Source organism: Myotis lucifugus, unplaced genomic scaffold (genome assembly GCF_000147115.1).
Source record: "Myotis lucifugus unplaced genomic scaffold, Myoluc2.0 scaffold_225, whole genome shotgun sequence".
NCBI classification, from domain to species: domain Eukaryota; kingdom Metazoa; phylum Chordata; class Mammalia; order Chiroptera; family Vespertilionidae; genus Myotis; species Myotis lucifugus.
The window spans coordinates 145,360-167,586 of record NW_005871273.1 but is presented as its reverse complement, the minus strand read 5'-3'; the positions used below and the strand labels follow the sequence as shown (position 1 = coordinate 167,586).

At 43.7% G+C, this 22,227-nt stretch overlaps 1 protein-coding gene across 3 annotated transcripts in view; it reads right to left on the bottom strand.

Moving 5' to 3' along the window:
- OPCML (opioid binding protein/cell adhesion molecule like) overlaps positions 1-22,227 on the bottom strand; it is a 179,784-nt gene that overhangs the window by 146,558 nt on the left and 10,999 nt on the right. The window lies entirely within an intron of this gene.

The window sequence follows — 22,227 nt, the reverse complement described above, 5'->3', positions numbered from 1 at the left end:
AGTTGGCAGGAGACCAGCGTTGAGCAGCAGCTTCACTGAAGGCAGGGACTGACACGGAGGTGTGGAGACGGTGGCATTTGCATAGTTTGGCTCAGTGACAACTGAGAGGCGGGTGTGACAGAGTAGATATAGATTTCACACGGATGATGAGTGACGGCCTAGCCTTTCTGAAGGAGGGAAACAGAAAGAGACAGAAGGAAATAGATACATCCAGGCGGAACATGACTGAACCCTTTGGGAAGAGACCTCTCTGAGGCTGTGTGACATCATCCCAGAGATCGAGAAACACGGACAGTAATGTAGCCAAGGAGAGAGGCAGACCTCAGTTTAAGTCCCAGCTCGATCCCTTCAAAGATATCTGCCCTTACACAGATCGCTTTATCTTTCTGAATATCAATGTCCTCTTCTTTAACATGGAAATAGTATTACCTGCTCTCCCAATGTCACAGAGCTGTGAAGGTCTGATGAGTTAATGGAGGCAAAGGAACTTTTAAAATCATAAAATAGTGTATAAATGTCCCATATTGCTTTGATGGCAATTCCACAAATTTATGATCTCATTCCAGCCCTTCCCTGTCCCCCCACTCCTCCCACTAGCAAAGCTGCAGGAATAGACATTTCCTGTAGGGCCCAAGGAGGTCCTGTCCAGATGCCTACAGGCCCACCCATGCCCTGATCTCCTCGGTGTGCTCAGCTGGACCCAGAGTCCCTACATAAGGGATGCTCACAGGAGGGACCCTCTCAGGGTGGAAAGCATTCTAACAGCTCAGCCCAGATGAGCATGACCGCCAGATGTTCCATTCCAGTGACATGCTTTATCACCAGACTGTGGACCTGAACGAAAGTTAGGAGTCAGTGGCCTGCTACAGGCAGAGCCTTAGCATCTCGAAGATGTCTTGGGTGTTGATAGGAAGAAAGAAAAAGTGATATTGATTTGATCTGTGCTCCTAACAAATATTCGATGATACATCTCCTGTGCTATATTATTTATAGATATTATCTATTTATGATTTTAAATATATTTCCTTCTATTGACTTTTAAATAATGCTTTTGCCATAGGTTAATATTTAAAATAAATGGAGTCAATTATAAATGTATTTTTCTTTTTAAAACTAGGTTTTTTGGGCTTCCTCTCTTATCTTTCCTAAAAGTCAGGGGATATATATATATATATATATATATATATATATTACATATATATACACATATATAGGATATATACATATATATATATACACATATATAGGATATATATATATATTTTTTTTTTTACATCTACATACATATACTATATATATGGCTAATATGCAAAGTGTCCCCTCAGGAGTTCAATCTCTCGCTATGATGTGCACTGACCACCAGGGGGCGGCGCGTAATGAAGGAAGGTCTTGGCCGGCAGCTGGCAGCTGGGGAAGGAAGGCTCCGGCCAGCAGCTGGAAGGCCCGATCAACCCTGATCACCAGCCAGGCCTAGGGACCCTACCCATGCACAGATTTGTGCACTGGGCCTCTAGTCCAATAATAAGATGCGTCCTATGGTATCAGATAAGCCAAGAGAGTCCTTCAGGATGTTATGCTTCGTGTAAAACTGGACATCTTTAAGTTTCTCCATCATGATGAACAAAACACAGACAGGGTGCCTGTGCTTAACCTCCCTGTGTCCTCCATTCATACTATTTACATGCAGAGGGAAAAAGTCTTGCCAGAATTACTACTGGAGCCACTAGGAGCAAAGTGATCTCTTTCAATCCACATCTGCCAGTGGGTAAAAGGGAAGTCTTAGTGCTTGAGTAGGTGGGTGGGTGTACAAAGTCTATTATCTTGTGCTTAAGGGGAAATCAGTTAGTCTTTTTAATCAGTGAAATTATACTGTGCACACAGTGTTTTTAATTTACACAGGTTATGTACTTATATGATTCCTGCTCTTACTGTATTTTAGTGTAGTTTCATGGAGTCTCTGGTATGATTAGTTTGGTTATTTCGGGAGACTGGGAACACTAAAAAAATTCCCCATATAATTGGTGGGTAATTGCTTCTTCACTTTGTCATTCCCGTCATTCCGGCTTACTTCTTCAAACCTCTCTACTTCCAAATAGTGGGGGGGAAACTGTAATACCTTTATAATAAATGAATTCGATATTTTTTGTGAACATACTTGCATTAAAACTTTGATGTCCTCTTACTGAAATATTTATTCTTGCTTTTGTTGATCTATCATTGCCCTTTAAGTCAATTATTACTACCTATTTATAGAATAATGATATCAGGCCTCTGCTGGAAATATTTGCAGTCAATACATTTTTTCCAGCTCTCTTAACTGCTTGATTGTGTTTAAAATAGAAAACTTTCCACGGAGCCAAGATGACAAAGTGTCATAAAGTGAAGAATATGATGAACTCAATGCTGCACTTGGGGACAACAAAGAAAAAGCAAAATAAAGCAAAAAATCATGTTTAGGTGTTTTGGATGTTTTACAAGAAGATTTTATTGGTATAATAAAAAAAGTATGGTTTTGTAGCAGTGTTTTGTTACTAATTTTTGAAAATATCTGTAGAGTTACCCCTCCTTACATATACAATAAAGACATCACTCATGCAGATGAAATTACACTGAAGGTTAAAAATAAATGGGCTGATCCTATTCAAAGTCCTATCTGTATAGTCCAAATGGAAAGTAGAGGCAATTATTTAGATCAGGCGTCCTCAAACTACGGCCCGTGGGCCACATGCGGCCCGCTGAAAACATTTATCCGGCCCGCTCGGTGTTTTTGCCACCGCTGCCTGTCCTGCTTAGCAGCCGACTCGTCCCGGGCCCGCAGTGCGCATGTGTGGAATGTCTCAGGGACAGTGAACTGGCCCCCTGTTTAAAAAGTTTGAGGACCTCTGATTTAGATGGACATAGTGCTCACAGGGATTTAGTTCTCCTGATCAATTAGGCTAATAGGTACATCAAGAGTTATCAACTGCAGGCACTATGATGTTTCAATCAGATACCTCGGATTTGTTTTTGTTTATTTGTTTGTTGTTGTTAATCCTCATCCAAGGATATTTTTTCCATTGATTCTTAGAGAGAGCAGAAGGAAGGGGGAAAGGCAGAGAAAAAAATCCATGTGAGACAGACACATCAATTGGTTGCCTCCTGAACACACCCCACCGGGGCCTGGGATTGAGCCTGCAACTGAAGTATGTGCCCTTGACCAGAATTGAACCCAGGACCCTTCAGTCCGCAGGCCGATGTTCTATCCATTGAACCAAACCAGCCACTGTCTGGGATTTGTTTTGATCAGGTGTGTAAGGTATGATCTTCCTGAAGGAAGAAGTTTACTATACTTCCAGATCCCTAGAAACAGGGCAGAGGACAGTCTAGAGCAGGGGTGGGCAAACTTTTTGACTCGAGGGCCACAATGGGTTCTTAAACTGGACCGGAGGGCCGGAACAAAAGCATGGATGGAGTGTTTGTGTGAACTAATATAAATTCAAAGTAAACATCATTACATAAAAGGGTACGGTCTTTTTTTTTTAGTTTTATTCATTTCAAACGGGCCGTAGTTTGCCCACGGCTGCTCTAGAGGGCACATGGGGAAGCACAGGGGGCAGTCAGGAGGCAGAGAGAGCAAGAGGAAAACATGGACATGTTTCTATTGTGGTTTCCATGGGAGAGGCAAGGCGGGCATAGGATTGATGGCTGGTTGGAACAACTTCTATGGGGCATGGGGCACAGTAGCTCTGCTAGTTGTCTGGTACCTGGCCCTGGAATGACTAGGGCAGGTGGAGAGTGTCCGTAAAGGTGAGAGCTCAGTAGAGAAGGTGGCGGTAGGTGTGGGTTCTGGATTGGTTGGTGTGCACATAAAGGGGTCCTTACTGGCAGGCAGGTTGCTTACTATCTCTAGGAATTGGCTAACCCTGGAATGGGCAGTCCCTCCAAAGTCAACAACATCCCCGATGCCAAACATCAGAGTGCAGAAAATAAAGACTGAGGAAATAACGCATGTTAACGGAACAACCTTCTCACATTTCTTCACGTTGCAAGTAGACTTTGAAAAATACTTGTTTGCACAGTTCCCAGGTATAACAGTCATACTACTCTCCCAACCTCCTTAACCAAATCATCTTCCATTCCACTCATTTTCCCTGTGGAATGCACCGTACATTTCTCTCCTCTGCCTTCTCTGTTTAGGTCTCTATCAACTCCTCATGACTTTGCTCATAGTTATTTGCCTGCCCTGCTCTGAGACCTGCTGATGCCTGCCCTCCCTTCTCCCAGCTCTTCAGCAAACCTGGGACAGCCTGACCGCGAAGCACTGCATCCCTCAGGCCACTGATCTGCTTGAAGTTCTCCAAATAGCTCCCCTATTTTTTTATATTCAAGTCAAAGTCTCTAATGCAGATAAAAATACTATTTTTCTGTAATTTTCTTTGTCTTTATTACCAGCATCTTTCAAAATTTCACCCATTATTGAAGGCCCACTGCAAGCTCTATCTCTATTTCAAAGCACTGTCTTATGCTTATCAAACGACTCTTCCCACAGACAGTTATAAAAATGAACCCTGGCCCAGTCAGTGTGGCTCAGTGGTTGAGCATCTACTTATGAACCAGGAGGTCATGGTTTCATTACGGGTCAGGGCACATGCCCGGGGTGTGGGCTCCATCCCTTGTAGGGGGGCGTGCAGGAGGCAGCTGATCAATGATTCTCTCTCATCATTGATGTTTCTCTCTCTCTCTCCCTCTCCTTTCCTCTCTGAAATCAATAAAAACATATATTTTTTTAAAAAGCACGCTGATTGGGTTTGCTCGAATATTGTTGATCTAAAATGCATCAGCCTTCTCTTCACACTGGATGCTCCTTGATTGCCAGTGTTGTGTTTTACATATCCTGGGAAGCTGGCACAATACTCAGTACTGGGCTTTGGCAGAGCATGTTTCTCCTAGAACTTCACCAGCAGGAAATCACCTCCTATTATCGGGAACTCTGCTCATGAAAGACCTCCAGGAGCACATCAGAGAGTCCCTGTCCTCTTTAGCGCAGTGCTGTTTTCCTGGAGCACAACTGTATGTCACAGTTGATCATAGTCATCTCGTTGCCCGGTCTGTCTCCATTTCTGTAGTGTCAACTACGGAAGGCAGAGATCACGACATATACACGCTGGAGTTCACAGAGGCGCTCTATATCTGAAGCAGGACTATTTGAGACGAGGAACCTGAGTATAACACCTACCCCCAGCATCTCTGCTGTAAAGATCGCTGTAGTAATTTGGTTTGAATATCCCCTCTCCCCTTTGTGGACCCTGTACATTCTACCCACAGATGAAATCTAGTCAATCAAGTCACTTGGGGAGTTAGACTTGTTAGATAATTCACATCACCTCCATAACATTTTTTTTCAAGAGCTATATAGTTTTTTTCTGGTCATTACATATTTTATATTTCCTGTTCCTACGTTTTTTTTAAGCAACTCAATAACCATTTCTTTCTAGTCTGACATCAAAATAATCTCCTAATTGCAAGAGCTATATAATGAATGTGCTTATTTTTCTCTCTTGATTTCTACTTCATTCTCTATTTATAGCTTTTCAGTGTTGGCAGGTGTGATGTTCATCATTTGGATGTATCATAAAAGGGTTGTTTTCTAAAAGTTATATATATATATATATATATATATAATGTGTGTATATATATATATGAATATATATAATGTTCCCTTTTAAATGTTCTATATACCAGATATATTTTCAGCAAAAGAACTAATGTGAACATGAGTATAATCCAAAGTCTAGGAGGCTTGATTAGTAACATTCTTAAAATTTGTCTTATATAAAATGGACCTGTTTATTTGAACCCTACTTCTTAAGGTAGAGTCATTTATTTAGGCCATGTCAACAAGCCCTTAGTGGGTCATTATTTCTGAGAGCAAACCGATTCAGACAGATAAGCTGATGTTTCAGCTTTCACCAGCCCTTCCCCATATCTTCTGTATAACTTATCTGCATTCATGATAAGATACATATATTTTTTAAATCAAAATCTAGTCACAATAATCGTATTTCTCTTTCAGCTTAAACCTTTCTGTGATTTCCAGATTCCTTATCTTTGCATTTAGCTCCCCATTGCATCCAACTTCTGTCTCTTTATGTGGCTTCATCCTTCCCCCCCCCCACCCCCCACCCCCAGTCTACCCAGCCATCAGAGCTCACAGTATCTTGAACAGGCTGTGCCATTCCACAGCTCCAGAGCCTGCTCTCCCTCTGAGGCTTGGTTTACCCCAAATCCCCCTCCTAATTGTCAACCCTTCTGTAAAATGTTTTCAGCTGTCTCTATAAGAGACACTGTACCTGTTCACGCATCTGTCATAGCACCTAGGATGCATTATCTATTAAAATCATTGTTTGTTTTATTTATATCAAGGATTATAAGCTCCTTGAAGAAAGCAACTACATACAGCCTGGTGCCTCTCTTATAGGAGGAGCTCAATGAATGTTTCCTGAAAAATGGAATGAAGGCAGGTATTTAAACCTATCCATAAAATACATTATATTGAGTGATACAATGAAGTTTGCCCAGTATGGAGAAGAAGAGAGCCCACAGCTCTAGCAGCTCTGGTGGGGGCATCTCAGAAAGGCTGGGGCTGTGAGGCCTCCTGAGGACCCCGCAGTGAGGACCGGGAGAGCTGCCTGCAGGCCTGGCCTTTGCACTCCTTCATTGTTTATGCACAAGTGCAGGCTGAGAGCTCATAGAAGACGGGCACTGGGTTAGGTGCTGGGTACATGGAGATAAAGGACTCTGTGTCTGATTCCAAGACCAGCTCATGGTCTGAGTTTAAAGCCAGAATAGCAAGCAGCCGATTACAGCACGGGCAGGTGCTGCCCCGGTCACAGTGGTGCAGGATGCGATGTGGCAGCAGGTGGGCAAGGCACCGGGCTTCACCCTCGCAGTTAAGAGGGCTTTCCTAAGGAGGGGGCATCTGATCTGGCGCTGAGGGGATGGGCAGAGGTGTTTCCGCCACAGGTACAGGAGCTGCCGAGAATCGGTGATGGGAGGATCACGGTGGTGGTTCTGAGGCAGTACAGGAGCTTGGGTGATTTTAGACTCGGCGGAGGAGGAAATGTTATGAGCTGACAGAAGTCACAAGCCCCACTCAGATCATGATGACTTTCTCAAATGCATATCTTTTCATGCCCTTACTTTGTAAAAGCCCACATCAGTTCTTCTGTGATGGTCCCTGTTGGATAATGCACAGTGACATTAAAGGGGCACTATGCCAGTCTTGAAAGGAGGTGAGACAGGAAGAAAAAGAACAGGAGAATGGGGGAGTCAGGTAGGAAGTGATAGGAACCTGTATGAAGGCAATGGTTTTGAATGTAAAGAAAAGTATCCAAGTAATTAAATACAGGGATGTGGCATCCTTGGAAGAGAATGAGAAGGAGTAGCCAGAGGCATAAGGCCATGTGGAGTGAGCGACATCATAGAAACAAGGAAAGGGTATTAATAAAAGGAAAATGTGGTGAACATCTTCAAGATCTATGGAGGGATGAAGTGTGAGAAGCAAGATCCAGGCCAGCTTCTTCGATGTTAACGATGACTTTGAAATGAGAGGTTTAATAGGTGCGGGTAGAAGCCATTATACATGTTCCTTCTACCTCTCGGTTCTCATAAGCACTTGAAACTAGTTGCTGAACTCATTTGCCTGTGGTTGCCTTTATGTAAATCACAACATTATTATTTTCATGAGAGGATAGTTTTATTGCTTGATATATTAAGCCCTGGAAGTAAATTACGAATAATGGTTAGAACAGTAAATTGCAAATATTTATTGCATGCCTGCTATGATCTAGCCAAAATATGAGGTGCTGCAGATAAGCTAAATAATGCTGACATATTCCCCAGCTTTGCAGAGTGAAGAGTCTAAAGTAGATGTACCAATATATGTTAAATCAGAAAGAGCAATCTGTCCAACGCAACTAAGGGTCATCAAATACCAACTTTTTAGTGCACATAGAAACTCTAAAATGTGTTTTGTTACTGGTAATAAAAGCTTGTGACAGATCCTTCAGGGAAAGTGAAAGCTAATCTGAAATCTTATTTTTTAAGCAAAAGAGTAACCATAGAAAAGCAGATTTATTTTTACTGTCACCACCTTAATGTATGCTAATCGTTCATAGCTGTCCAGACTGACCCCATGTGAGGGAAATCAGACCCAGGCAGACTTGGAGAAGGAGCAGCCACCCACACGTTTTCAAGGTACCTCCAATGATACATGATGCCCACTGCTTTTGGATTTTCTTGTTGAAACAGTATATATAATAAAATGAAAATAACAACGTTACACCTACTCTGTAACCACCTGTCAGTAAATTTATGAACAATTAGAAAATGAAAGTGCTTCCCAGGGAGCAATTTTTAGAAGCAATAAAATGTTCTTTTTTCTTCAGAAATATAATAGGACAACAACTTTTCTCTTGTTTCTCCCAAAGCAGCTTCTACAATAATTAATCAGCCCTGTTTTGTTGTTGTTGTTTTTAATGGTTCAGTTCTTCAAAATGCTCTAGACAAGCAAACTGCAGGCGCTGAAGGAGCCACTGAGAACCCAGGCGAAGTGACGTTCGGAGCCCGGGCCGTTTCAAGATCCATAAGCAGTGCTACTTCTCAAAGACTAGGGTTTACGCACGCTATCTTGGGGTTCACCGCTCAGAAACAGATGCCAGCATTTTCTCTACTGGAGCAAACATTAAGCCCAAGACATCCTTTCAAAAATATGTGTTTTTTTCCCCCCTTGGATTGTATTAGCAAACTAGAGGCCCAAGGCATGAAATAGGTGCAAGGGGCTTGGCCTCTGCCGCTGCTACCGTGGCTGCCTCTGCCTCGGCCCCTGCTGCCATGGCTTTGCCTGGAAGGTCATTCGGAAGGACGTCCGGAAGGACATCTGGTCTAATTAGCACATTATGCTTTTATTATTATAGATGACCTGAGATCTCCACCTAACCTTCTCCAGTAACAAAAACGGGATCATAACAATTACTAAAATGTCTATAGTGCATTTCCTGTTGCATGAAAAGTCTTTCTTCTAGATCAGTGGTTCTCAACCTTCCTAATGCCAAGACCCTTTAATACAGTTCCTTATGTTGTGGTGACCCCCAATTTCATTGTTACAAATTGAACATAATTAAAGCATAGTGATTAATCACAAAAACAACATGTAATTATATATGTGTTTTCCAATGGTCTTAGGCGACCCCTGTGAAAGGGTTGTTCCACCCCCAAAGGGGTCTCGACCCACAGGTTCAGAACCACTGTTCTAGATCATCCCATTTGAAAGATCCCGAGTGAGCATTTTCCCCAATTTTACAATTGAGGTTCCAAGAGATAAACTAAATTGCCTGACTCCCGAGGCAGAGCTAGATAGATATCAAGTTCAGGTAGTTCAGGTTTCTGACTTTTTCCTCCTTCTACTCTATGAAGATCCTATTAAATCAGATTAATGCCTTCAACCTTGATCAATAGAAGACAAGGGCGATAGAGCCTCCCAAGCAAAAGATGGTACCTTAGAGGGAGAAGGGGAAACTCTCTTACCAGCACCTGAGACCTCCATCTCAGACCTGTGAAATCTCAGAAGCTCATGTCACTCTCTAGTCTCTGGGATTCTTCCTTGAGGTCCTGTGTACAATGCCAGGGCCATCCCAGTGGAAACCACACACAGTGGATGGCTCTTGGCCTCTTGACCCTCTTCAGCGCAGCCCCCTGATGGTGAAAACATCAATTTTCTAGTGTAGCCATGTTTTTCTGAATAGCAATTGGTTAGTTCCTTTGCCTCTGCTATTTCACCCCTTCCTTTTCATCTTTTTTATTTTCATTTTTCATCTCAAGTCCTTTTTTTTTTGTACTTTTTGCTTCTTCGGTGGCCTTTTTATAGGTTTCTGTGCTTCTCTCTCCTCTTTTCATGTCTGGTTCTTTTGTGAGAGGCCCTCTTTCTGGGCTGTCTTTGTTTGTCTGACTCCTCTTTCTAGCATGGCTGTCCCCTTCATTCATTGTTATTCTCCCTGAGATTCTTCTCTTGTCACTTTAGGGACTTCAATTGTGATCTTGTCTGCTGGACTAAAGCTTTGCCATCCTTCTGTGGTTGTGTGTGTGTGTGTGTGTGTGTGTGTGTGTGTGTGTCAATTTTTTTCATCTTTTTCTTGGAGCAAAAAGAAAAATATCTTTTAGCAGTTTATATGATCTATTTGCTAGCTTATGTTTTGAACGAAGTGTTTGCTCTCCCTTTGATAAATCATTATTTGAATTGTAGCAGTTAGTGCTCTAGATGTGGTGGAGACAATGGATGGTCCCTTTCCCAGTAATTGAAAACCAGTCCTTTTCTTCCAGTGTCTACAAATTCCACAGAGGCAAACTGATTCCATGTCTCCTAAACAAAAGGTTTTGATGTACAAATCCGAATGTTGTGGGTTTTGATGCTCTTTATCCATATGTTTTCATTGGAAGTTTGAGATTTTCTATTTTCATAAAAACTTGGGAAGGGAGAGTTTTGGGGTGTGTGTGTGAAAAAGAGAGAGAGAGAGAGAGAGAGAGAGAGAGAGAGAGAGAGAGAGAGAGAGAAAGTGAGTGAGTGTGTGTGTGTGTGTGTGGTTGAGGCAGAAAAGGGTATAGATGTAAATGTACATTTAGGTGAACTTATATATGTGTATGCACTCATGTAAACCACCGCACACATCAAGATATAAAACATCCCCCCATTTCAAAAGTTTCCACCTGCCCTTTCCTATTAATACCTCCTCCAGAAATTACCACTTTTGTGATACTCTATTATTTCATACTAGAGGCTCGGTGCACAGATTTGTGCACTAGTGGGGTCCCTCAGCCTGGCCTGTGGGGATCGGGCTGAAACTAGCTCTCTGACATCCCTCGAGGAGTCCCAGATTGTGAGAGAGACCCCACCAGTGCACGACTGGGGCTAGGGAAGGACTGTGGGAGGACTTCAGGGCGTGTCCGGCCTGTCTTGCCTAGTCCTGATCAGGGCAGATTGGAGCTGTCTCACCCAGTCCCCATCGGGGCTGATCAGGACTGGCTGGCTAGGGAGGGACCGTGAGAGGTTGGCTGGCCAGGGAGGAACCATGGGAGGGCTCCAGGGTGTGTCCAGCTCATCTTGTTCAGTCCTGATTGGCTGGACCCCAGCAATAAGCTAACCTACCAGTTGGAGCGTCTGCCCCCTGGTGGTCAGTGCACGTCAGAGCGATTGGTCGAACAGTCAAATGCATGGTTGGACATTTAGCATATTAGGCTTTTATTGCATAGGATAAATGGAATACCATAATAGGTACTATCCAGAAGTTAAAATATTCAGAAGTTAAATTGGGGGACATAAAATAGGTGCATGTTTAGATTCAGTAGAAACTACCAGGCTGTTTTCTAGCTTAAGTTGGGTCAACTCCCATGGCAGTGTTTGAATGTTGCTGTCGATACCCATCCTCCCCAAAACAGACTGTTAGTCTTTTTAAATTTTCGCCATCTGGTCAGTGGGAGAGAAGGTTAGAGTTGAAAAGCTAACTACACCAAACACTTTAACATTCCAAAAGCCTTGTGTAAGACATCTTATGGTGCTTTTCGCATTCTCTTCGTCTCCTTGACTTCCACCCCTCTGCCCCTGGCTGACCAGCTCCAAGCATGCCTTTCAGTTCCACCACCTGAGGCTAACCAACTGAGCACCCAACATCTGTGGATCCTCTACCACTTTCAACCTCAGATGAAATGCCATCCTTTGGGCACTAGGACCTGGCTTCCCTAGTGGTTGCTGCAGAGGTGGTGCAATGCAACCCAGAAGTCTGTGCAGTTGACTACCTCTGGAGTAAACTTAAACCGAAAACAAAACAAAACAGACAATAATTTGAGGACCGAGTCAGGCCAGTAAGTTTCTTTTCCACTTTTTCTGACCATGGATAGGTTCAAGGTGCAATCTCTCTCAGGAGGGTCTGTAGACTTCCGGCATGGCTGAGTGGAGGAAACACCTGCTAATGGCCAGCTAGCCTCTTCACTGCTCATCCCCAGTCTGTATCCAGCACTGATAAAGCATCACCTTGGATTACTTCCCATGCTTCTCTCCCTCACTCCCTTTCCCTTTACTCTCTCTGTCCTGGCATTTCACCCCCAAAATAATAACATCGGCATTTATTCTCAGCCTCAGGATGCTTTCTAGGAGCCCAGAACTAAGGCAGCTTGGTGAAAACATTTCTTAAGATAGTAAATGGGCTTGATTAATACGATCAATCTATTCAATTTTCAGAAAATGGAAGAATAAGGGTGTTAACAAGACAGAAAACTTACCTGAGGGTCTGAGTGACCAAGATGTAGGCTAGGCTTTCCTGTTTGTGATTTCAGGGCATTACTCTGTGGCTCAGTGAATGGGTTTCATTTCTTTTTAAAGCTCTCAAGGTTGTAGTAGAAATGTCAGAGCTACTCTATTAAGGAAACTTTAATATCAAATACAATATCATATGAAATTACTTGCCTAGTAGTTATCATTCAATGCTTCCCTTCCCCTTCAAAGAAAGGCATGCTCTAGAATTAAGAAGTATTCCTGCTTTTTTCAATATTATTCTGATCATTATATTATTATCACTAAAATTTAAAAAACAAGTGGCATGTTAAAGAAATTTGATGGCAAATGAATAAATAACAACATAGTAAACTAATTATGCTCTCATTCAGTGGGGGATGTCTCCTCTTTATCTTAGACCAATTTTGTCAATGTCTTCATGCTCCTGCCTTCCAAACCTTCTCTGATTTCAACCCTTTCTGGGCTGAGAGCATTCATCTGCTCATTCAAAACTTTTATTCATCAAGTGCCTATTAAATGCTGGAAACTACATTGGTTACTAGGAATAAAACAGTGGACACCCTTATGTATCTTAAGGTCCAGCAGAAGAGATTTATTTATTATAAAGTGTTAAAAATATATGTAACAATGCAAGGAGTGCTTTAAAAGTAATGGGAAATGTTGTGAAATTCTGTAAAAGGCAGGTTTGGCCTAGTTAGGAGGTTGGGAGAAGCTGCTGAGAAAGTGGGAATTGAAATAAGATCTGAAAGATTCTAGGCATGGACTAGGAAGGAGGGAAGGGAAGAACTTTCCCTTGAGAGAAAACAGCCAAGACAGGAGAGGGTAGGATGGAATAGAAGAAACATGAAGTACTGGGTGAAGAACACTGGGTGAAGAACACTGGGACAGAACCTGAGAGAGTTCTTTTCCATAAGGCTGTATAGGCAGCTACGGATCAGGGATCCCAAGAAATATGGGCCGTTTGAAACTTTGATAATTTTGCTTGAAGCAATGGGAAGTCATGTAAGTGTTTGTGTGTGTGTGTGTGTGTGTGTGTGTGTGTGTGTGATCATTAGACTCTTTTAGGAGATAATTTGGCTATGGAAAAAATGAAGGTCATCAAGAGTGGAAATGGAGTGGGTATCAGGGGCTGGAGTTGGGGAAGGGGGGGATGAGCGTTATTATTTAATGAGTACAGAGATTGGGATCATGAAAATGTTCTAGAGATTGATAGTGGTCATACTTGCAAACACTGTGGATGTACTTACTATCACTGAATTTTACACTTTAAAATGGTTAAAATAGAACATTTAATGTTATGTATATTTTACCACTTTAAAGAAAATTTAACAGTGGTGTGGATAAACAACTCAAGATATTGTTGTAATTCAAGCAAGTGGCAATAGTATCTTGCTCTATATAGTTAGGTGGTGGAGATGGAAAGAGATGGATAGATTAAAGATGTGCAGTTGGTGAGAGGTGAATGGGTTTGGTATGGCAGGGAAAGGCTAACTAGTCACCATTTATGAGTGTATCTTGTCTCCCCTCAAGAATGAAATCTTCCTTGGCCTTTGTCCCATTCCTCCCCATAGTTCCTAACATAGCACAAATATAACTGACATTCAATAAATGATTAGATAGGTTTATTGATTATTTAAGAAGAGGTTGTTTGATATCCAGGGGACATTGAACTGCCCAGAGCATCTTAGAATGTCCAGAGTAAGACTAAAATGGTAGGTGAGTCATTCACCTGTTGCAACATTTCCCAAAGTAACCCTTTAATTAATAAAAAAGAAAACGCCATAATTGAATTGTGACTGTTCTCTTTCTTGTAAATGTCCTAACTCATCACAAATCCTATATAATAAAAGGCTAATATGCATATTGTCCCATCAGGAGTTCAACCAACTGGAAGTTCGACCCCTTGCTGTGTGCTGACAACCAGGGGGTGGCATGGAGGGAAGGAATGAATGAAGGACCCAGCCGGCAGCTGCTGGCCAGGGGAAGGAAGGCCCCAATTGGCCCTGATTGCCATCCAAGCATAGGGACCTTACCTGTGCACGAATTTCATGCACCGGGCCTCTAGTATAAAAATAAGGGCAAACTCTAGAAAAACGCTGGGGTTCAATGTAATGCTATGGAATATTACCTAATGCTATCACTCACACTGCACAATGAAGGTGTTCACGTTGACACAATCAACCTCCTGTCCCCCAAAGGCAAAGTGTGGTATAGTGGGAGGAGGTGTGGAATTAGCCTTACCAAAGGCAGGTAGATGAATTACAGTACTTTATCCTCAGTAGATAGCAAAGTGCCTACTTCAAAGATGATGCTCAACAAATTCTCATTGAATATGCTGTCACATAATAGACATTAACTACTTGGTGAATGAACAAACGAAACAGTGGATAGATTACAATATAGTAGATCCATCTGTGAGGGACTAATAAATATCTCAAAAAATACATAATCTCAGGCATAAAAACCAAGAATTTTAGAGACCATATACTCATGCCCCTTGTTTTATATAGCAAGAAACAGATCCAGGAAAGTTAATCCATGTCCCTAAAAGAGCACAGATAATGGAGGCTGGAGTAGCTCTCTAGATCTTTTGACTCACCACACCATGTTCTTACAACCAAGTGAATATTTTCTACAAAAGGAGTACTACACCCTTGCTTTTAAAGGGTACTTGCAACATGGCTCCCTCTAAAGGCCCTACTTTGCTCAGAAGCAATGAAATAGATCAGGGACCCAAATGAGCAATCAACTATTGCTCTGAAAACTTATTTCGGCAGAAATGTGCTGAGTTTTCTAAAAGAGAGAAGCTGAGGCACTGAGAAAACAGACTCACTGAGAGACCCCTGGGCGGCTTTCCAGGGGGCTTGCTATCAGAGCGTGAGAAACAGCCTCCTAACTCTTCACTGAACTAAGGGCAAGGTGACATCTGGCAGCTGTGGTCACAGGTGAGACAGGAGCCCAGCTGCATGACACCTGCTCCATCACTGTTTACCTTCAATGAAATAGCAACGAATGCAGCCCTCTGACTGAGTTGTGTCTATGGAACCTAAAGTCCCTGAATCCAGAATCCTTTCACTGCTAAGACAGAACCTTGCATAATCATCCTGTTTGCAGGCCAACTGAATGCAAATGTATGCAAATGTCCTGTCAATGTTGGCCTGGCACTGAGGCCTTTTCCGAAGAGGCTCTCCCTGCTGTACAGGGCCCAGGAGCACTGCCCACCTAGAGGGAAAGGATCAAGGAAGAGGCAGGAGAGGAAAGCAAAGAATCGGTAGAAGAGGAAAGCGAGCAGGGGACAACTTGAGAAAGCAGTAATGTGGGGAAAGGAGATGTAAACACTGCCCTCTGTACGCAGGCAAGGCGTGACTAAGCCACAAACCCCGCTCAGCTGGCAGGGAGATTGCTTTTACAATTCCAGGTAGCTGCAGCCTGGGGAACATTTACATGGTCAGAGTCAGAAAATCACTGCAAGGCAATAGTTTCTGAGGAAAATGGGAGCGTGCTCCAAATTGTATTACACCTAACAATGACTTCCCTCCCGAAAGCCAGGGGAGTCGATAGAACCCTGTGGCTGCGGTCACATGGCTGATGTTGTTTCGTCTACAAACCTCTCACCAATTGCTCGCACAGGCAGAGTTGCACTGTCACTATTCCACAGACGCCCACAGTGGCAAAGGACAATAGAAAGGACCAGAGCTCGATACATAGAATAGATGACCTCCCGATTGTCCTGGAGTCAGAGCATGGATGACACACTGAACACCCAGGCCAATTAGCATGCCACCTCTACCAACAGGAATGAATGGAGCCGTGTGGTGTGGATTGGTGAATAGCCGTGGGCAGCTTGGGCCATGGACAATGGAAGAGAGAATTAGGAGACCTAGAATCAGTACAAGATTACAGACAGGTAAGGCTGGAGTGGAGATAAACACTGTCCTTACCACCCTTGACTTAAGAATTAATTTCTAGCTAATGGAGAAAGGGAGGATGGGCAGTCACCACCAGATTCACACAACAGCTCTGCCTACGTGATATGTAACTCACAATTTATTTGTGCAGGCCCACATGCCAGAATCAATGTGTTTCCATTCCCCTCGAGCAAATGTTTTCATCCACCTTATTATTGAATAGTTATTGATTGCCCATCACATGCCAGACATGTTTAATGAGTGTTTTGGAGCCTCTAGCCTATGCTAGGTCCTGTGCCTACATGGAGGTACAGGTTTTTGTCCTCAGTGAGGTGAAAACCTGTTTCCATCTGATGGTGGGGGAGTCAGAGGTGTAACTCATTGGTTACAGCCCAGTGTGATAGAGCTAGACTCAGCCTGTGCAACTAGGAAGGTCTGAGCTCACATATCACCTCCAGGGGAAGCCCCCGAACAGGCAGACACAGTGGGCACCTTTGGACACACTGAAAGGGAGTGAGGGGGTAGTCGCCATCCTCCTGTGACTTCTGTGGTCAGCCAGGCACACTGCCCCACCTCAAGAAAGCCCTAGACTTCCCCAGACATGCACCTTGTCTCTGGAGCTTCTAATAAGAAGTCAAGCTCTGCCCTAGCCAGTTTGGCTCAGTGGATAGTGTGTCGGCCTGCAGACTGAAGGGTCCCAGGTTCGATTCTGGTCAAGGGCATGTACCTTGGTTGCAGGCTCCCAGCCCTGGTCGGGACATGGGCAGAAGGCAACCAATTGATGTGTTTCTCTTACACAGGTGTTTCTCTCTGTCTCTCCCTTGCCCTTCCACTCTCTCTAAAAATCAATGGAAAAATATTCTTGAGTGAGGATTAAAAAAATAAATAAAATAAAGAAGTGAAGCTCTTTATTAAATAAAGCGTTAGTGCAGTGCAGCCTGGTGCCTCCCATGCAATGGGCCGGTGTGCACTCCCCAAGGCTCCATTGCTGCTCATTCCTGGGCTGAGTATGTGCGGGGGAGGAAGGGCGACTGAGACCCTGCAGTGACACTCCAGTGACACTGTATTTGAAATGACATCACCTCATGATTAGGTACGTTCCTGAGGGACATAGTAGCCAAAATAGGGGCCGAGGGCTTGCAGTTGAAATGAAGAGAGAATCAAGGACTTCTGATGCTGGTAAGAACCTGTCCACACCTGGGGGGTCCTGCGTTCATGCTGACCTGCGCCTTCCCTCCCGCCCACATACGTTCATCTTTATGGAACAGCATGAAGCTGCAAAGCTGCAAGGAGCTCTCACCCCAGGGCCTCAGGGCCGGCCCATCTGAGGCACTTTCACCCCCTCCCCGGCCCTCTTTCAAAGTAAGCTTCCTTTGCAAGTTGCCAGGGCGCCTGCTGACTGCCCCCCTGGTCTTTCTCCGAGCAATCTTTGGGTGTCTTCTTAATGGCTGCCCTTAATTGCATTTTCCTGTCTGTGCCATGGCAGCCAGAATGCAGTTTAATAAAAGACTTTCAAGCGGCTGGGCCCATTCTTCCCTCCCCACCTACATCTGATGGAGTGGATTTTAAGCCTTATTTTTAAGGTGATTGATTTGGTGTGTTTTCCACTTTCTTTCCCGCTGTGGAGACGTTTTGCCTCTATGCGTGATAATTTTTTTTAAAAGGAACTTTGATTTTCCTGTCCCCTCACTTGCCACCCTGCTGTTTTGGAACCAAGGACTAGGAAGGTTTATTCCTCAAGCAGCTATTTCTGCGTCCTCAGATTCTGTGATTAGTTGTTGGTGCTTTGAATTAACCATGGCCGGGGCTCAGGGCTTGTCCTTTAACACTCAGACCCGTGGGGTGTTTAAAGTGGGCACTTGGGGACTGAATGCTGCAGCCACAGGCATTTTTCTTTTCCTTTAAAAGAAGCATAGACTTTCATTTTATTTTAATTTCATTTAACTTATTTTGGATGTGATAGCAATAAAGAGAATTCATTACAAAGGCAGCTATAACCTCCGCTAATGTAGTGGTGGCCCTTTGAAGATGCATGTGGTCATAGGTAGGTCTCTACATTGTCATTTCTTCGTAGAAGTCACACTTATGCAGGGAGGAAGGATTCTCAAGGAAAACAAACCTCTGGTGAAAGCTTTGATGATGATTCAGTGATTATTTCTCTTTTGTCTCAGTTGTCTACCTCATCTCTTCATTCTCTTTCAATAAGTATAGTTATACTTTTTTTCAAAAGTACTTCTTGGACATGATACTATAAAATGATGACCACAGCCCTGCCAGTGTGGCTCAGTTGGTTGCACCAAAAGGTTTGCAGGTTCAATTCCCAGTCAGGGCACATACCTAGGTTGTAGGTTGGATCCCCAGTCGGGGCACGTACAAAAGACAAACAATCCATGTTTTTCCTCTCTCTCTCTCTCTCTCTCTCTCTCTCTCTCTCTCTCTCTCTCTCTCTCTCTCTTCCTCTCTCTAAGCATGTCCTCAGGTGAGGGTTACAAGAATTATGGCAACAATATAAAAAAATAGGAAAGACATATTTTAAAATATAAGAAGAATGACATACAAGTTCAAGGATAGGGAATACCACACACACATTCACATATAATCAGACTATGGCATATTTCTTCCATCATTGTCCACAAAATCCAATGCAGTTTATAAGACATATGGAGCTGAGGGCTATATGTTTTGTGTTCAAACAATGTTTGAATGGGTAGGTTCATAGTTCTAACCACAGTAATCCCCCCTTATCTGTGGTTTTGCTTTCCTAGGTTTCAGCTATGCAAGGATGACCATGGTCTGAAAATATTAAGCAGAAAATTCCAGAATTAAACAATTCATAAGCTCTAAATGGCACAAGGTTCTGAGTAGCATGATGCAATCTTGTGCTGTCTCCTTCATCCCATCCGGGACATAAAGGCCCTCTCTGCCCGGGTCCCAGGCCAGATTGTCCTCCCATCAGCCAGTCACTTCGGAGCCATCCGGGTCATCAGACTCACTGCCCCCTGTCTCAGTGCCTGCATTCAAATCCCCTTATTTACTTAGTAATGGCCCCAAAGTGCAGGGGCAGTGGTGCTGGCAATTTGGAGATGCCAAAAAGAAAAAGCTATAAAGTGCTTTCTTTAAGAGACAAGTTGTGTATTTATAGGACAAGAAAACATACAGGCCTCAGTACTGTCTGTGGTTTAGGCATCCACTCAGGGACTTGAAACCTAGCCCTTCCTCCCTGCAGTAGCGAATCACCCCAGCATCGTGCCTGTCATGCAGCCTCAGAGGCATTTAACAAATGAACCTGCCCAGCCGGTGTTGCTCAGTGGTTGAGCATCTACCTATAAACCAGGCGATTGCAGTTCCATTCCCGGTCAGGACTAGGTTATGGGCTTGATCCCCAGCAGGGTGTGTGCAGAAGGCAGCTGATCAATAATTCTCTCTCATCATTGAAGTTTCTATCCTTCTCTCCCTCTCCTTTCCTCTTTCTGAAATCAATTAAAATATTTTAAAAATTAACCTGCCAGCCTAAAACAAATCATTTTAATAGCTTTCTTTTACAGGACCCAGTAAAGCATAGAGCGCTGTCCACTTAATGCACAAGGATTGTAAGAAGAAAGAGAGTGGGCTTCATTACCCCCAATTTATAGATGAGGACTCTGAAACTAGCTAGGGTAAGTAACTCATTTATGGTCACAGAGCAAGCATCCAAACCAGGAGTTAGACTTTCATACTTCTAGCCCAGTAGCAGCCCAGTAAATGGGTTTCTTTTCTGTGTATGTTTAATTCTAATTAATACTGCCTTTTCTACTGGGTTCACCTTGCTATTACAGCAGTTGGAAAACATAAGCTCCACCATCAGTTGCCAGAGATGTGACCAATTGTCCTTGTTGGTATGGGCAGAGCTGGCATCAAACAGTGTCTTCCTGCCCCTGGTAGGGGACATGCTGGGTGGGCTATAGCCCAGGAGCAGGAGAGCAAGGGCAGAATGTGGAGAGCCGCCGCAGGGGATCCTGGGCACCAAGGCGCACTGTGGTTGCCTTGGAGAAGCCCACATGGAGAGCCCCGGGAGCCAAGGGCATCTGACCTTGACCCATGGTGTCCCCGACTCCATCGGGGAGAGTCCTCAGGTCACTGAGCCCTTGGCTGGGTTCCTGTCTCCTCTTCCTCTTTCTCTTGACCACTCTCTATCTTTCTCTGCTTCCTTTGTTTTCATTCTCATCCTCCGTTTGTCTCTCTGTGGCCTTATGTAGGCATCTTTCTGCTCTTTCATCTTTTTCCCTTTACCACCTTTGTTCTCCTTCTAAGTCATCCTGGCCCCAGAGTGCCTATTCCCATGCTCACCACCTCCCTGGGCTACTTAAACTCCTACAAGAGAAGGAACAGGTGTCACACACAGCCACCACCTCTCTTTCATAACGCTCAGTTTGACCAGCTTTGAAGAACTTGGCCAAGGAGAGAAGCTATGTGTGTAAGTGTTGCTAATATTAAGTATAAAATCTATACCCTGAAACAAAAACTGATAACTCTATGTCTGAGGAAAACCAAATTTCTTGTCCTGGATCAACGAGCGCCTTGGAAATAGCAAACCTTTGGGCTGCATTAGACTCTGGTCACTGCAGGGCTGTTATAAAGCAAGCTTTGCTCCATTTAGAGTTCTCATTTGGCATTTCTGGGGTAAGAGGATCTCTTCTGCCAACCTATAAATTCACTTAAAATCTCTGTTTTCCCCCTGAAAAATTCCAATGATTAAAAGATGTGGGGCGCGGCTGCAGTGTTTTGGCCAGGTTCAAGCCTCGGACTAATGAAAGGACAGGGTCCTCTCATTGCCACGTGCAAATCCCAGCTGGAGGGCAGGGCCCGCCCAGCACAATTATAGCCAAAGGCTGTGGTTGTAAGCTTGAACCTATGGTCCAAACATGTAGCCCCATGTGCCTTGTGATAGAGTTCGGGTGCATGTAGTTAAGTGAGGTTGAAACTCACGAGAATGCTGTAAACAATGTGATCACGCCCCTACTTTGCCTCGTGGCATCTGCTATAAAATAAAGACACGGCTTGTGGGCACTGTCGTTGTCTCCTCATCAGGGAGCAGCGTCCCACCGAGACCCAGCTTTCATTCTCTTGTCTGTCTTTTCTCAATCCTTTCACCCCCCCACTCAGGGTCACTGAACCAGGGCTGAGCTGGCATGGCACATAAGGCGCCCTGGGCTGAGTATGCCATGGCCGTGCCGGCTCCCCACAAAAAGAACCAGTACCTGGACTGCAATGAATGATTATATCTATTCTAAGACAGAACGCATTCTTTTTCCGCACTGACCTCAGATAAGGTGACATTGAGCACAATATTTGTGCCGCTCTGTTAATATTCACACCAGCAAGCGAACACCCCTCTGTTTTTAACCAACCATAATCCAATCATAAAACTCAACTCCCTGGGGATGCACAGCACAATGACTTGGGGATTTTGGATCATCCAGGTAGCTGTTATGTTGTTTTTGATGAAGGGGGGTTCTATCCGAACAGAAATTAAGAAGGAATTAAGAAGAGAAAAAGAAGTGTGAGGAAAGGGGAAGAATTGAAAGAGAGGGTAACATCTCTATTCCAACAATATCTCCTAAAGCTGTTTATGATAAAAAGAGGATTAGGTGGCTTGGATTCCAGCTATATTAAATTAAATCCTGGGCCCCTTTCCTCAGACACAGGCAGGCCTAGGACATCAGTCTATCATACCAAATAGCCCGTGGGAAAAGGAATTCTCCTGGCACGGTGCCATCCGGCTCTTCTAAACTGTTAACGGTGGTAATGAACCAATCCGAGAGACATATTAATAATGACACGAAGAGACACATTTATTGTTGACTGTTGAGATGGTGGCAGATTTATCGCCAGCTTGCCAGGAGGGAGGGCTTGGCCCAGAAGTGGTGCAATTAAAAACAAATTGAATACGGGGACAAAGAATCAATAATCTAACGGGGCAACTTTTAGTTTGCAAAATACAAATATAAATTAATTGAC